The sequence below is a fragment of the Geotrypetes seraphini genome, chromosome 7, assembly GCF_902459505.1.
Source record: "Geotrypetes seraphini chromosome 7, aGeoSer1.1, whole genome shotgun sequence".
Lineage (NCBI taxonomy): Eukaryota > Metazoa > Chordata > Amphibia > Gymnophiona > Dermophiidae > Geotrypetes > Geotrypetes seraphini.
In genome coordinates, this window is record NC_047090.1 from 7,415,250 (window position 1) to 7,428,209 (window position 12,960).

General features: G+C 45.1%; 1 protein-coding gene across 3 annotated transcripts in view; it reads right to left on the reverse strand.

The window, feature by feature from the left end:
• NTF3 (neurotrophin 3) overlaps positions 1-11,591 on the reverse strand; it is a 212,218-nt gene extending 200,627 nt beyond the window's left edge. Inside the window, exon 1 of one of the 3 annotated variants that reach the window (XR_004540014.1) lies at positions 11,499-11,591. The gene's annotated coding sequence lies outside the window, so the exon portion shown is untranslated. The remainder of the gene's footprint in view (positions 1-11,498) is intronic. The other 2 variants (XM_033950725.1, XM_033950722.1) reach the window with 2 other exon arrangements.
• Between the last annotated feature and the right edge of the window lie 1,369 nt (positions 11,592-12,960).

Below are 12,960 nucleotides of genomic sequence, written 5' to 3' on the forward strand. Positions count from 1 at the left end.
TTCATCGTTGTATCCACCTTTTATATATAACCTTTAATGAAGGGATGGATATGAGGTGTTGATTTGTGGATCGGAGTGTCCTCAGGGTTGAGTGTGGGATTAGAAGTTTATCCATCTCTCCTCTCTTCGATCTGTTCAGAATTCTGCCATGTGCCTCGTATTCCACCAGGATTATTATGTTCATATTTCCCCTCTCCTAAAGTCGCTTCATTGGCTCCCCATCCACTTCCGTATACAGTTTAACGCCCTACAATGCCGCGCGCATGCGCGCGTGATGCTGACGCCAGAAGTGAGCTGGCAGTTCTAGCTGCGTAGCGTGTGGTTAATGCACGCTAATCTGCTGCGTGCGTTAAAAACGCTAGCACACCTTAGTAAAAGAAGCCCTAAGTCTTTCTTGTCCATACCCTTCTCCTCGGCTGCCAACTCCCGATTACGCCCCTTCTGCCTTGCTGCGCCGTATGCCTGGAACAACCTGCCAGAATCAGTACACCAGGCTCCATCTCTGGCGATATTTAAATCCAGGCTCAAAGCCCACTTTTTCGAAGCTGCATTTAGGTCCCAATGCTTTCAAGTTGTAATACACTATATCTGTCTCTCCTTCCCTCTCTACCTCTTCATCCATTTGAGAGTTTTTTGTTTAAACTTCTTTAAGCTATGTCTGGGTAATTGTAACAATGGTGAAACCAAAGTAGATAGACTAGAATTGCTAATCAGTGCGATGGATGGGCTTGTTTTCAAAACGCGTCTCGATAGTCGACAAGCAAGACACGCATTTCATCATCCACCGTCTGAAGTCGTTCTCTTTTGTACAATTTCTGTCAGAGCTGAAAATCCAAGTTCGCAAAGATAAGAAGATCCAAATGGTAGCAAAGCCTCGATTGCTTTGTTGCTCGTTAGGATAACGACTGCATAAAAAATGAAACTAAAATTACTTGCCGTTAGTTTTCAAGGACCAATCATGTCGAAGAATGATGCTTGTCTGGATGGTTCTATCCTTACGCGCACAGACGCTCATAACATCCACAGACTCTTGCGTACGTGACGTACACGTCGTCTGCTCTAGTGTATATTTCCAAAGGGAATTTTTAAAAACAAAGTAATATTCTGGAATCTCTTCTGGAACATCCATAACCTGTTCGGGGCACACAGTTTGAGAGACACTGATCTAATCTAATCTAATCTAAGATTTGTGGATCGCTCTATGCCTATAAAGGATCAAGGTGATTTACAGGTCACGGGGAGCTTACAAAAAACAAAAAAAGTTATCAGAAGAGAATTAACTGAGATGATTCTACAGAGTAGGTTAGAGTATACTTAATATAGAATACCATTTGCAGAATGCTATGAGATAACGCCATAGCTAATGAATGGATGCATTTCTATATCATTTGTTATGATGGAAAGAGGCAATGGAATTTGGAAAGCCAAATTTAAAAAGCTTCTATAACTAGGCCGGCATAGAAGGATTAACAATAAACATGGCCATCCATGCCATCTGCTCTCCCTTCCTCTCCACAAGAGACCCTATGAACTCGTCCCAAGAGTTCTTGAATTCAGATACTGTGTTACTCCCTCCTCCTCCTGCCATGCAGCAAATGCTCCAATGCCCATTGAATTCCTAAGGGCATCGGGGCAATTATCCTGGCCCACTATGATAATTGCCTTTTTAAAAGGAGGATTTGTTTTTATCACCGCCACATATTCGCCTGCTTATATATATATATATATATATATATATATATATATATATATATATATATATATACACAAGTTAAAGGGTTTTAGGTTCAGGAGTAATCTAAGGCAATATATAGCCCTCAAATTCCAGAGCTTCCTTTTATTTGAAAGAGGCCCAGCTCCTGTGCTTTTAGTGCGATCCAACGCGGTAAATGCTCGTAGATCTCCTGTGAGCGTCAGAGCACTTACCTGGCCGGCCCATGCCTCTAGTGCAGCTTGATAAAAGGTTGGGGGGGGGGGGAGTTAAAATGTGTTTTCTATTTAGGAGTAATTCTATAATATAAATTTTACTTGGAAATACTTTTAAAACCAATGGGAGGAAAAATTGTTTTGCTCAAAGAACAGCTAAGCTCTGACACTTGTTGCCGGAAGATGTCCTTACAGTGGTCAGCATAGCCGGGTTTAAGAAAGGTCGAGAGGAAGGAGTGGTGCAGAGGTTGGGGCAACATCCTCAGCGCCCTGAGGTGGTGGGTTCAAATCCTATGCTGCTTCTTATGACCTTTGGCAAGGGTGCGAAGCGCCTGGGGTGGACGCACCCCTCCCCCACCCCCATTCCCGCTCTTTCCATGATCCACTCTGCTGCGCGCAAACACACACACCCTTCCCTCATATGCCTCTAGTTCTTCACCGTGACCCCGGCGGCTCTCCCACTCACGTCACTTTCTATGCGCGGTACCCAGAAGTGACGTCAGCGGAAGAGCTGGCACGGTCGCAAGGAATACGGTGAAGTTGTTGCTCATGGCAGTGAACTAGAGGTACCGGGGAAGGGGGCGGACTGCCTCCCTCGCTCCCCCCTTACTATGCCACTGTTAAGCCACTTGCCCAGGGTCACAATAATAATAACTTTTATTCTTATATATTGTCACTTGCCAGGGCCGCCAACAGGTGGCAGCACAGACCCTGGCGTGTTTCCCAAGGAGGGAGACCCTACAAAACCAATACTGTTCTCTAGTTTAGTTGGGTTTTTTTTTTTTTTTTTTAAATGCTTCAGACAATGGCAATTCCTTTAGTCCACAGTTCAGGCAAAATAAACATCCACAGGTTTTCTGCACGACTGCTACTCAGTATCAATAGGGTTCATAGTCATTCGCACCCGAGACACCAGCGCGCCGACATTCGAGCGCAGACAATTTGGCGCAAGACACCAGCACGCTATGGGAAAACTTACTTTTAAAGAGCTCCGAAGCGGGGTGTGAGTGGGGAAACCCCCCCCCCCCCCACACACACACACTTTACTTCATACTGTTCGCGCTGCCGTTGAGGGGGGGATGGGGGAGTTGGAACCCTCCATTATCGAGAAAACGGAACTTTTTCTGATTTTTTCAGGAAAGTTCAGTTTTCTCTATAATGTGGGGGGTTGCACTCCCCACACACACCCCCAACGGTTTCCTGCCTCTGGGAACTGGTTTAGTAACGGACTTAACCCTGACAGGTTTATCACTAGGGATGGAAATGTCACACAATCACCCTAACATATGTTATAAGCGGTTTACATCCAAGAAGACTGTACATTCAGTGAAACGTACACAAACATTTCAAAAGAGGATACATCCAATCTCATTTTATCCATTTATCAAATAAGTAGGTTTTTAACAACTTCCTAAAAGAATAGTAGGATTGGGCTTGTGGCATAAGGGTACTTAACCAGGAGTTCATTTTCCCAACTTGAAAAGAAAATGTTTTCTCCCTAAACCTCTTAAATCGACAGGCTTTTAAGGTCGGATACGTGAACATATGAATATTTCGAGTTTCCTGTTGGATTTATCCTGGAGCCAGTCCGAACAACTCCAAATGTTAACCAATGAAGCCGTTGATAATACGGGCTCACATGATCAGACTTCTTGAGCCCAAATAACAAGCGAACTGCTGCATTTTGTATTATTTCAAATTTTCATAGTGTTTTTTCATATGAGAGCCCAGATAGATGATGTTACAATAGTCCAAAACTGAGGATTGAACAAATAGTTTGAAAGATGATACATCAAAGTATTTTTTTTAATAGTTCGCAGTTTCTGAAAAATTGCAAAGCATTTTTTAGTCATCAAATCAGTATGATCCTTTAGAGTAAGATGTCGATCTAAGGTTGCACCTAAGATTTTAATACAGCTGACGGTTGTATAATTCTGGCCATTAATCTGAAGTGTTCTCTCAGTTATTTTATCAATGGAGCTAGCAAGAAAAAACTTATGGCCTCTTTTACTAAAGTGGCTGTGCTGGGCTAACGGCCCCGAAGCCCATAGAGATTTAAAGGGCTTCGGGGCTATTGCCACGCGGCTTTGTAAACGAGGCCGTTAGTTTTTTTCTGGATTAAGCTTGAGTTTGAATTGCGTCATCCAGTGTTCAATGTGGGCCAAAAGAAATTAGATCTGTTTTTTTAAAAAAATCTGCTGTAAATGCTATCATTGGGATTAATATCGTGATATCGTCAGCATAGGTATGAAATCTAATTTTCAAGCTATGCAGCAGATTGGCCAAAGATATAAGATAGATGTTCAAAAGAGTTGGCGATAATGGAGACCCCTTGTGGTACTCCACAAGGATTATTCCATGAAGATGAGAATTTACCGGCACAATAAACTTGGTAGGATCTGTTTCGTCAAAATCCTTTAAACCAATTCCAACTTCATGGTTCAGAGGCTGCAGCGCTACCACTAGGCTACTCCTGACCAGGAAAAGACAGCAGAGAAAGACCTTGTGACCCACCCATAGCCTTTATTATCCCTTCCTCCCTCTAAGAGAGCCTCTGTGCTTGTCCCAAATTTGCTTGAATTCAGTCCTCATCTCCACCAAATCTACCTCCACCATGTAGACTAGGCTTCTAAAGGCATCTGGTATAGAATTGCCCTGAGCGGCCATATTGGAAAATGAGGCCCTTTTTTTTTTTTTTTTTTGCCAAATCTTGAAATCTGGCCCTTATTCTTTATACACAAAAACAATGCATTCTGAATTCAGAGTGCAGCAGCAGTCAGAATTAGCAGCAATCCGTGATGTGACCAGAAGGTGGCACTCATGACACATGGTTTAATACTGTTGAATTTATTTTTTCTCAGTGCAGGCGTAAAATCCAGGCACGATTATTTTAACAGAATCTTATATCAGTCAGAATTAGATAGTAAAACTGATTAAGATGAAATGCTCAAGGGTTGTAAACCACATACACACACACAATGTCAGACTGCAGTGTGTAGAGTCAGCTATTGGAAACACAACGATGCTTAATCTTAGCTGCTGGACCAGTAGGCGTCATCCAAGAGATGGAACCTATTGTACATCAGAACATACCGAGATGTGTCCAGTTCCTGCAGGTCCCCTATCTCGGCAACTTTCCTTTGTTTCTGTAGCAGCCGTGGAAGCACACAGTCCCGTACCTGCCGAGGAACGATGGAGGTGTGTGTAGAAGGTGGAGCAGCTCTCTGCACCATGGCCGTTGCCGGTGATGCCTACTTGTTCCTCAGTTTCCTTCGTGGCCCATGAAGCGTCTGATGGCTCAGTGCTCCCTCCCCCCCCCCCCCCATGGCAACGAAGCTGAGCTCTCTCTCCCAGGATTAACGCTGCCTGCTGCCTCAAAACTCCCTCCCTCCCACCCACCCCCACCCCTACACACATCATCTCCTCTTACTTGGGAGCCTGAAGGAAAGATGATATAGGGGAGGACTTGTCTACAGCAGGGGTGGGCAGCCTTTATACCCAGAATGTCAGTGCTACCCCTAGTGGTACCTGGAAATGCACAGAGCTCCACAGACCTTCTATGTCAAATATATGCATACATAAGTTGACGTTTTACTAAAAATAGATACTTGCGAAATACCAAACCACTGGATAATGGTGTTTTCTGTGACTATAGCCCCTGGTCTCCACATAAAATTGAACGACAGACCAAAGGTTGTCCACTCCTTCTCTACAGGGATCTCCAAGGGCGGAAGTGGCCAGCCAGGAAGAATTAGCTAATATCAGAATAAAAAATAAGGTTGGTCATGATTTCTTATCATTGCTGCCTAGTCAGTTATCTGAGAATTGCTTTGCTGGTGCTGCTGTTATACTTCAGATCTACTGTACCTGAATGCAACTGGCTTTGCAAAAATATCTAAAGGGTTTTAAATAAAAAATAAAAGAGGTGAGCTAACTGGCTCAGATCTGCAATGTACAATGGACAAGAACATAAGAATTGCCCTACTGGGTGGGACAGATCAAAGGTCCATCAAGTCCAGGATCCTGTTTCCAACAGTGGCCAACCCAGGTCCCAAGTACTTGGCACAAACCCAAAGAATAGCAACATTCCAGAGCTGAGATTGTGATGTCATAATGCCTCATTCCACCAATGCCTAAGAGCCAACCTCACCAGTGATGTCACAATGGCTTCATTGTCTTATACTTGGCTCACATAAGAACATAAGACAGACCGAAGGTCCATCAAGTCCAGGATCCTGTTTCCAACAGTGGCCAACCCAGGTCTCAAGTACCTGCCAGAAACCCAAAGAGTAGCAACATTGTAGAGCTGAGATTGTGATGTCATAATGCCTCATTCCACCAATGCCTAAGAGCCAACATCATCAGTGATGTCACAATGGCTTCACTGTGTTATACTTGGCTCATATAAGAACATAAGAGCTGCCATATTCGGACAGACTGAAGGTCCATCAACCCCAGTGTCCTGTTTCCAACAGTGGCCAACCCAGGTCCCAAGTACCTGGCAGAAACCCAAAGAGTAGCAACATTCCAGAGCTGAGATTGTGATGTCACAATGGCTTCATTGTCTTATACTTGGCTCACATAAGAACATAAGACAGACCGAAGGTCCATCAAGTCCAGGATCCTGTTTCCAACAGTGGCCAACCCAGGTCCCAAGTACCAGGCAGAAACCCAAAGAGTGGCAACATTCCAGAGCTGAGATTGTGATGTCATAGTGCCTCATTCCACCAATGAGCCAACCTCATCAGTGATGTCACAATGGCTTGATTGTCCTAGACTTGGCTCACATAAGAACTTAAGAGATGCCGTACTAGGACAGCCCGAAGGTCCATCAAGCCCAGGATCCTGTTTCCAACAGTGGCCACCCAGGTCACAAGTACCTGGCAAGATCCCAAGGAGAAAAACAGATTTTATGCTGCTTATCCTAGGAATAAGCAGTGGATTTCCCAAAGTCCATCTCAATAATGGCCTCTGGATTTCTCTTTTAGGAAATTATCCAAAGTTTTCTACTCACTGTCAAACCCTACTCTCAAACCTGATAGAAAATGAAGGCCTGGAGTGTCCTGGGGCTTTTTAAAAAATGTTTTTTTCCCATCAGTGGGACAGTATGTGCTGTACTTACAAAAATAACCTTTGCGAAAGTAAAGTGCCTGAGCATTCAAAATATCTCTGGCCTAGTTTTCAATGATTCCTTTGAAAGGTAATTTTGCTGGTTGGTTATTTTTTTTTTTTTTCTTACTGGTTGTAAAGAAACCTGTTAAAATATTTGGGGAACCACAGAACATAAAAGACAGCTCAGAGAATACAGGCCAAGTCCAGAAGTGCAGTAGAAACTTTGGTTGTTCTCTTTTAGAGAATGACACGGGGACAAATTTTTCCCCGTCCCCTCCTCGCGAGTTCATTTCCTGTTCCCGCCTCATTCCTGTAATCTCTGTCCTCATCTGCACGAGTCTCAAACCCTTTAAAATGCTAAGTAGCAACATTCTAGAGCTCAGATTGTGATGTCATAATGCCTCATTCCACCAATGCCTAAGCTCCGTCCTCATCTGCATAAGCCTCAAACCCTTTAAAATCCTAAGTAGCAACATTCTAGAGCGCAGGTTGTGATGTCATAATGCCTCATTCCACCAATGCCTAAGCTCCGTCCTCATCTGTACAAGCCTCAAACCCTTTAAAATCCTAAGTAGCAACATTCTAGAGCTCAGATTGTGATGTCATAATGCCTCATTCCACCAATGCCTAAGCTCCGTCCTCATCTGCATAAGCCTCAAACCCTTTAAAATGCTAAGTAGCAACATTCTAGAGCTCAGATTGTGATGTCATAATGCCTCATTCCACCAATGCCTAAGCTCCGTCCTCATCTGTACAAGCCTCAAACCCTTTAAAATCCTAAGTAGCAACATTCTAGAGCTGATTGTGATGTCATAATGCCTCATTCCACCAATGCCTAAGCTCCGTCCTCATCTGCACAAGCCTCAAACCCTTTAAAATCCTAAGTAGCAACATTCTAGAGCTCAGATTGTGATGTCATAATGCCTCATTCCACCAATGCCTAAGCTCCGTGCTCATCTGTACAAGCCTCAAACCCTTTAAAATCCTAAGTAGCAACATTCTAGAGCTCAGATTGTGATGTCATAATGCCTCATTCCACCAATGCCTAAGCTCCGTCCTCATCTGCACAAGCCTCAAACTCTTTAAAATCCTAAGTAGCAACATTCTAGAGCGCAGGTTGTGATGTCATAATGCCTCATTCCACCAATGCCTAAGCTCCGTCCTCATCTGCACAAGCCTCAAACTCTTTAAAATCCTAAGTAGCAACATTCTAGAGCGCAGGTTGTGATGTCATAATGCCTCATTCCACCAATGCCTAAGCTCCGTCCTCATCTGTACAAGCCTCAAACACTAAAATCATTAATGTTTGAGGCTTATGTGGTTAAGAACATAAGAACTACCATCTGCGGATCAGACCTTTGGTCCATCAAGTCCGGCGATCCACACACGTGGAGGCCCATCCAGGTGTACACCTGGCGTAATTTTAGTCACCCATATCCCTCTATGCCTCTCGTAAGGAGATGTGCATCTAGTTTGCTTTTCAATCCTAGAACGGTGGATTCCGCAATAACCTCCTCTGGGAGAACATTCCAGGTGTCCACCACTCGCTGCGTGAAGAAGAACTTCCTCATATTCGTCCCCCCTCAGCTTCAGTCCATGTCCTCTTCTCCGTGTCACATTAGACATTGTAAATAACTTTTTTTCCTGCTCTATTTTGTCGATTCCTTTCAGTATTTTGAAAGTCTCGATCATATCCCCTCGCAGTCTCCTCCTCCCAAGGGAGAACAGTCCCAGTCTCCAAAGTCGTTCCTCGTACTCCAAGTTCTCCATAGCTTTTACTAGTTTTGTTGCTTGTCTCTGCACCCTCTCCAGGCATGGGCAGGGACAGCGACAAAACTTGCAGGGACATGATGGGGAAATTGAATTCCTGTGGGGACGGAGACAAATTTGACCCCTTGTCTTTCTCTGTTCTGTTTGTCCTAGTCAAACTCATTAACCTCTTCTTGTTAATTAGCTGTAAACTTGGCTGAGAGAACAGTGGATAGGCATGCAATGTGGGAAACCTCCAGAAATACCAGGCCTAGGAGGCAATGTATGCAGTGGCATAGTAAGGGAGTGGCGGGGGAGGGGGGCCATCTGCTCCGGGTGCCATATTGCTAAGGGCACGGCACCTTTCCTCCTGTCTGCTCCTCCCCCTTCCCCCCCCCCATCCCCCGCTCTTCTCCTTGCCATGTGTGCATGCCCATTGCTGTCCCCCATACTTTTTTTACTCCCCTGGCACGAGGTTGCATTGGCGCTCTCTCTGATGTTACTTCCGGGACCCACGCCTAGGAATCGATGTCAAAGGGTGAGCCGACACGGACGTGGGCCTGCTGCTCACGCTGGAGAAGTTGAAAAGGTACGGGGAAAGGGGAGGGGGTAACACTCACCCTTACTACACCACTGAATGTATGCCATCAAGGGGCTGCCCACTACCCAGTCCTGCCAACACTGCAATGGCAGCCCTTACACCGCCACTGGAGTAGACCCACATCTTCCGATAGAGGCCCAATATCATCAAAGTAGGCCCCGTCCCCATGATGGGTTCTACCCCTTGATAAAATCATCAGCGTGGGCATCTCCTCCGTGACAGGCTCTACTTCCCAGGATGCCACTTGTCCAGTAACAAGCTTGCTACGGCCGCCTCCATCCCACTATCTCTGCTTGGGAAGCACTTGAAAGCAGAGCCCCTGAACAGACACATGCTCAAGGTCTGCTGGGTCCCATGTTCCCCCCCCCCTCCCCCTCCCCAACATGCATTTTCCAACACTTCAGGAAAGCTTAGGCAGGAGGAGAGTGTGGTGCAGTGGTTAAAAGCTACAGCTTCAGCACCCTGAGGTTGTGGGTTCAAACCCACGCTGCTCCTTGTGACCTTGGGCAAGTCACTTAATCCCCCCATTGCCCCAGGTACATTAGGTAGATTTTGAGCCTGCTGGGACAGACAGGGAAAAATGCTTGAGTGCCTTAATTAATTCATGTAAGCCATTCTGGAACTCCCATGGAAGAACAGTATAGAAAATTCACTGATAAGCAGAGCTGGTATTGTGACATCATAATGCCTCATTCCACCAATAAGAGCCAACCTCATCAGTGATGTCACAATGGCTTCATTGTCCTATACTTGGCTCACTTTTACGTTATGATTTCTAGAATGGCACAGTGGGTAAAGCTACAGCCTCAGCACCCTGAGGTTGTGGGTTCAAATCCCACGCTGCTCCTTGTGACCCTGGGCAAGTCACTTAATCCCCCCATTGCCCCAGGTACATTAGGTAGATTTTGAGCCTGCTGTAAACCGTTCTGAGCTCCCCTGGGAGAACAGTATAGGAAATGTTAACAATAAGTTGGAGGGAGCAGGCCCTGACCTGCTTTGCTATTGCCCCATGAATTCTGCCACCCCAGTCAAACACCTACAACACAGTGTTTTTTAATGGGCGTGGGTGCCCCCAAGGAACATTTCTGTCCCCCCAAAATAGGCGCTACCTGCGAAATTCAAGGATGGTGTTGAAATTTGGGCATCGGGATGATGCACATTGAGCGCAAGTCCCCAACCAAGAAGAGAATGACGTGGGTGTGGTTCAATTAATGAGCTGAAACAATGTCAAAAAACAGAATTTCGTTTCCACAAATTGACATCTCACGAAATAACCCTGTTTTCAGCTACCACCGAATTTAGGACGTTGCTTGGGATGAGAACTTTCCAGCACCCCCCTCAGCGTTTCATCTTCCAAAGCCAACCTCAGCAGAAGTTAACGCCAGGCCGGATCCAATTGCTGAAACGCAGCAGAAAGAGAGGCGCATCTTATGCACGTGAATCTCAGCCGCAGGCACCTGCGAGCAAAGCCGACGGAAAACGGAGTCGAGTCCTGGGGGAAAACTGTCGAGGCCGATCTCACTATTGTGTTTCCAGGGGTGAAGCCTTTGGTTTACCAGCTTGTTGCGAAATTCTTCCTGATCCTGCGGGCTCTCAGCTCCACTGATCAGTGGCCTCTGCTGGGAGTACCACGAATCTTCATTTATACAGGGCTTTGCTCTTTTTTACTCCCACCTGGCCCAGTGGCCCAGGCAAGAGCTCACTGGGCACATTTGGCCTTTCTCTGGTCAGGAGGGATTCATTTATAAGGGACTTGAGCATGTAAGAAAGCATTTTCTGAGGTTCGTCTAGCTCAGGGCTAGGCCATTCCGGTCCTCGAGAGCCAGAGCCAGGTCAGGATTTCAGGATATCCACAATGAATATGTATGAGATAGATTTGCATCTCAAGGAGGCATAGATATTCATTGCGGATATCCTGAAAACCTGACCTGGCTCTGGCTCTCAAGGACCGGAATGGCCTACTCCTGCCCTAGCCTAATCTGCTCATAGTACTTCAAAACTTTAATACAGCCCCCACCCCCCGATGGCCAGGGTTTTGTGGCTCATGGCCATCAGGGTTTATGAGAAAACGCAGTGCAGTTCGAAATGTCAATAGTGACATAATACTTACTAGAGCCAGGGCTTCTCCTCCTCCGTGCTCAGGGTGTCAACATGGCGCTGTGTTTATAGCTCAGCCAACCAAAGACGAACAAGCTGGTTGGACAAGCGACGCTGACAGACCAGCCAATCTATTTATGGAACATACAGTTGAAAGTTTAGTCTCATGTCAGAGTGACCCGAGATATTCACAGCGAAGACAAATCGGCCCCTGCTACTGTATACAGGTTTTTCCAGAAAGATATTGCCTTCATCATTTCCAATTAACCAAGTTTCCAAGTTTTATGAAAATTGCTTAAAAAAAATTTACAGTAGTAATAAAATATTTTTGGAGACACATAAGCAACAGACATTACTCATGTCAGACTTTAAGGGGAGGAAAGAAGGCGGGAACGACACTTTAGCTAGGAAAGCACAAAAAAGGGGGGAAAAAACACCAGGAAGGGGTCAGGAATTAACTCAAAGTAATTGTTGTATTCGTTTAGGCCCTGACTATAATTAGAATGAAGAGATTTACCCCCTCTTTTACCAAGGTGTGCTAACCGATTAGCCCGTGCTAAACGCTAACGCGTCCATAGACTAACAAGCATCAATTGTCTTGGAAGAATGGCCAGAAATGAAGGTACATGAATAAGTACCTAAGAACCAGCTTACATCAGAGGTTGTGGTAAGAGCGGTTCACGTAGCTGGTTTTAAGAAAGGTTTGGACAAGTTCCTGGAGGAAAAGTTTATAGTCTGTTATTGAGAAAGAAATGTGGGAAGCCACTGCTTGCCCTGGATCGCTAGCATGGAATGTTGCTACTCTTTGGGATTCTAGAATCTTGTTACTCTTTGAGATTCCGGAATCTGGCTATTTCGTGGGATTCTGAATGGAATGTTGCTACTCATTGGGATTCTAGAATCTTGTAACTCTCTGGGATTCCGGAATCTTGCTATTTCGTGGGATTCTGTATGGAATGTTGCTACTCTTTAGGATTCTAGAATCATGTTACTCTTTGGGATTCCAGAATCTTGCTATTCCTTGGGATTCTGTATGGAATGTTGCTACTCTTTGGAATTATAGAATCTTGTAACTCTCTGGGATTCCGGAATCTTGCTATTCCTTGGGATTCTGTATGGAATGTTGCTACTCTTTGAGGTTCTAAAATCTTGTTACTCTTTGGGATTCTGGAATCTTGTTTTTCCTTGGGATTCTGTATGGAATGTTGCTACTCTTTGGAATTATAGAATCTTGTAACTCTCTGGGATTCCGGAATCTTGCTATTTTGTGGGATTCTGTATGGAATGTTGCTACTCTTTGGGTTTTGGCCAAGTACTAGTGACCTGGATTGGCCACTGTGAAGACAGTTTAATGAGCTAGATCAGTGGTCTCAAACTCGCGGCCCGCCAAGTACTATTTTGAGGCCTCGGTATGTTTTTACCTTTGAATGGCTTTACATGCCTTTCTCGAAGCTGACTTTATTCACATTAGTTTG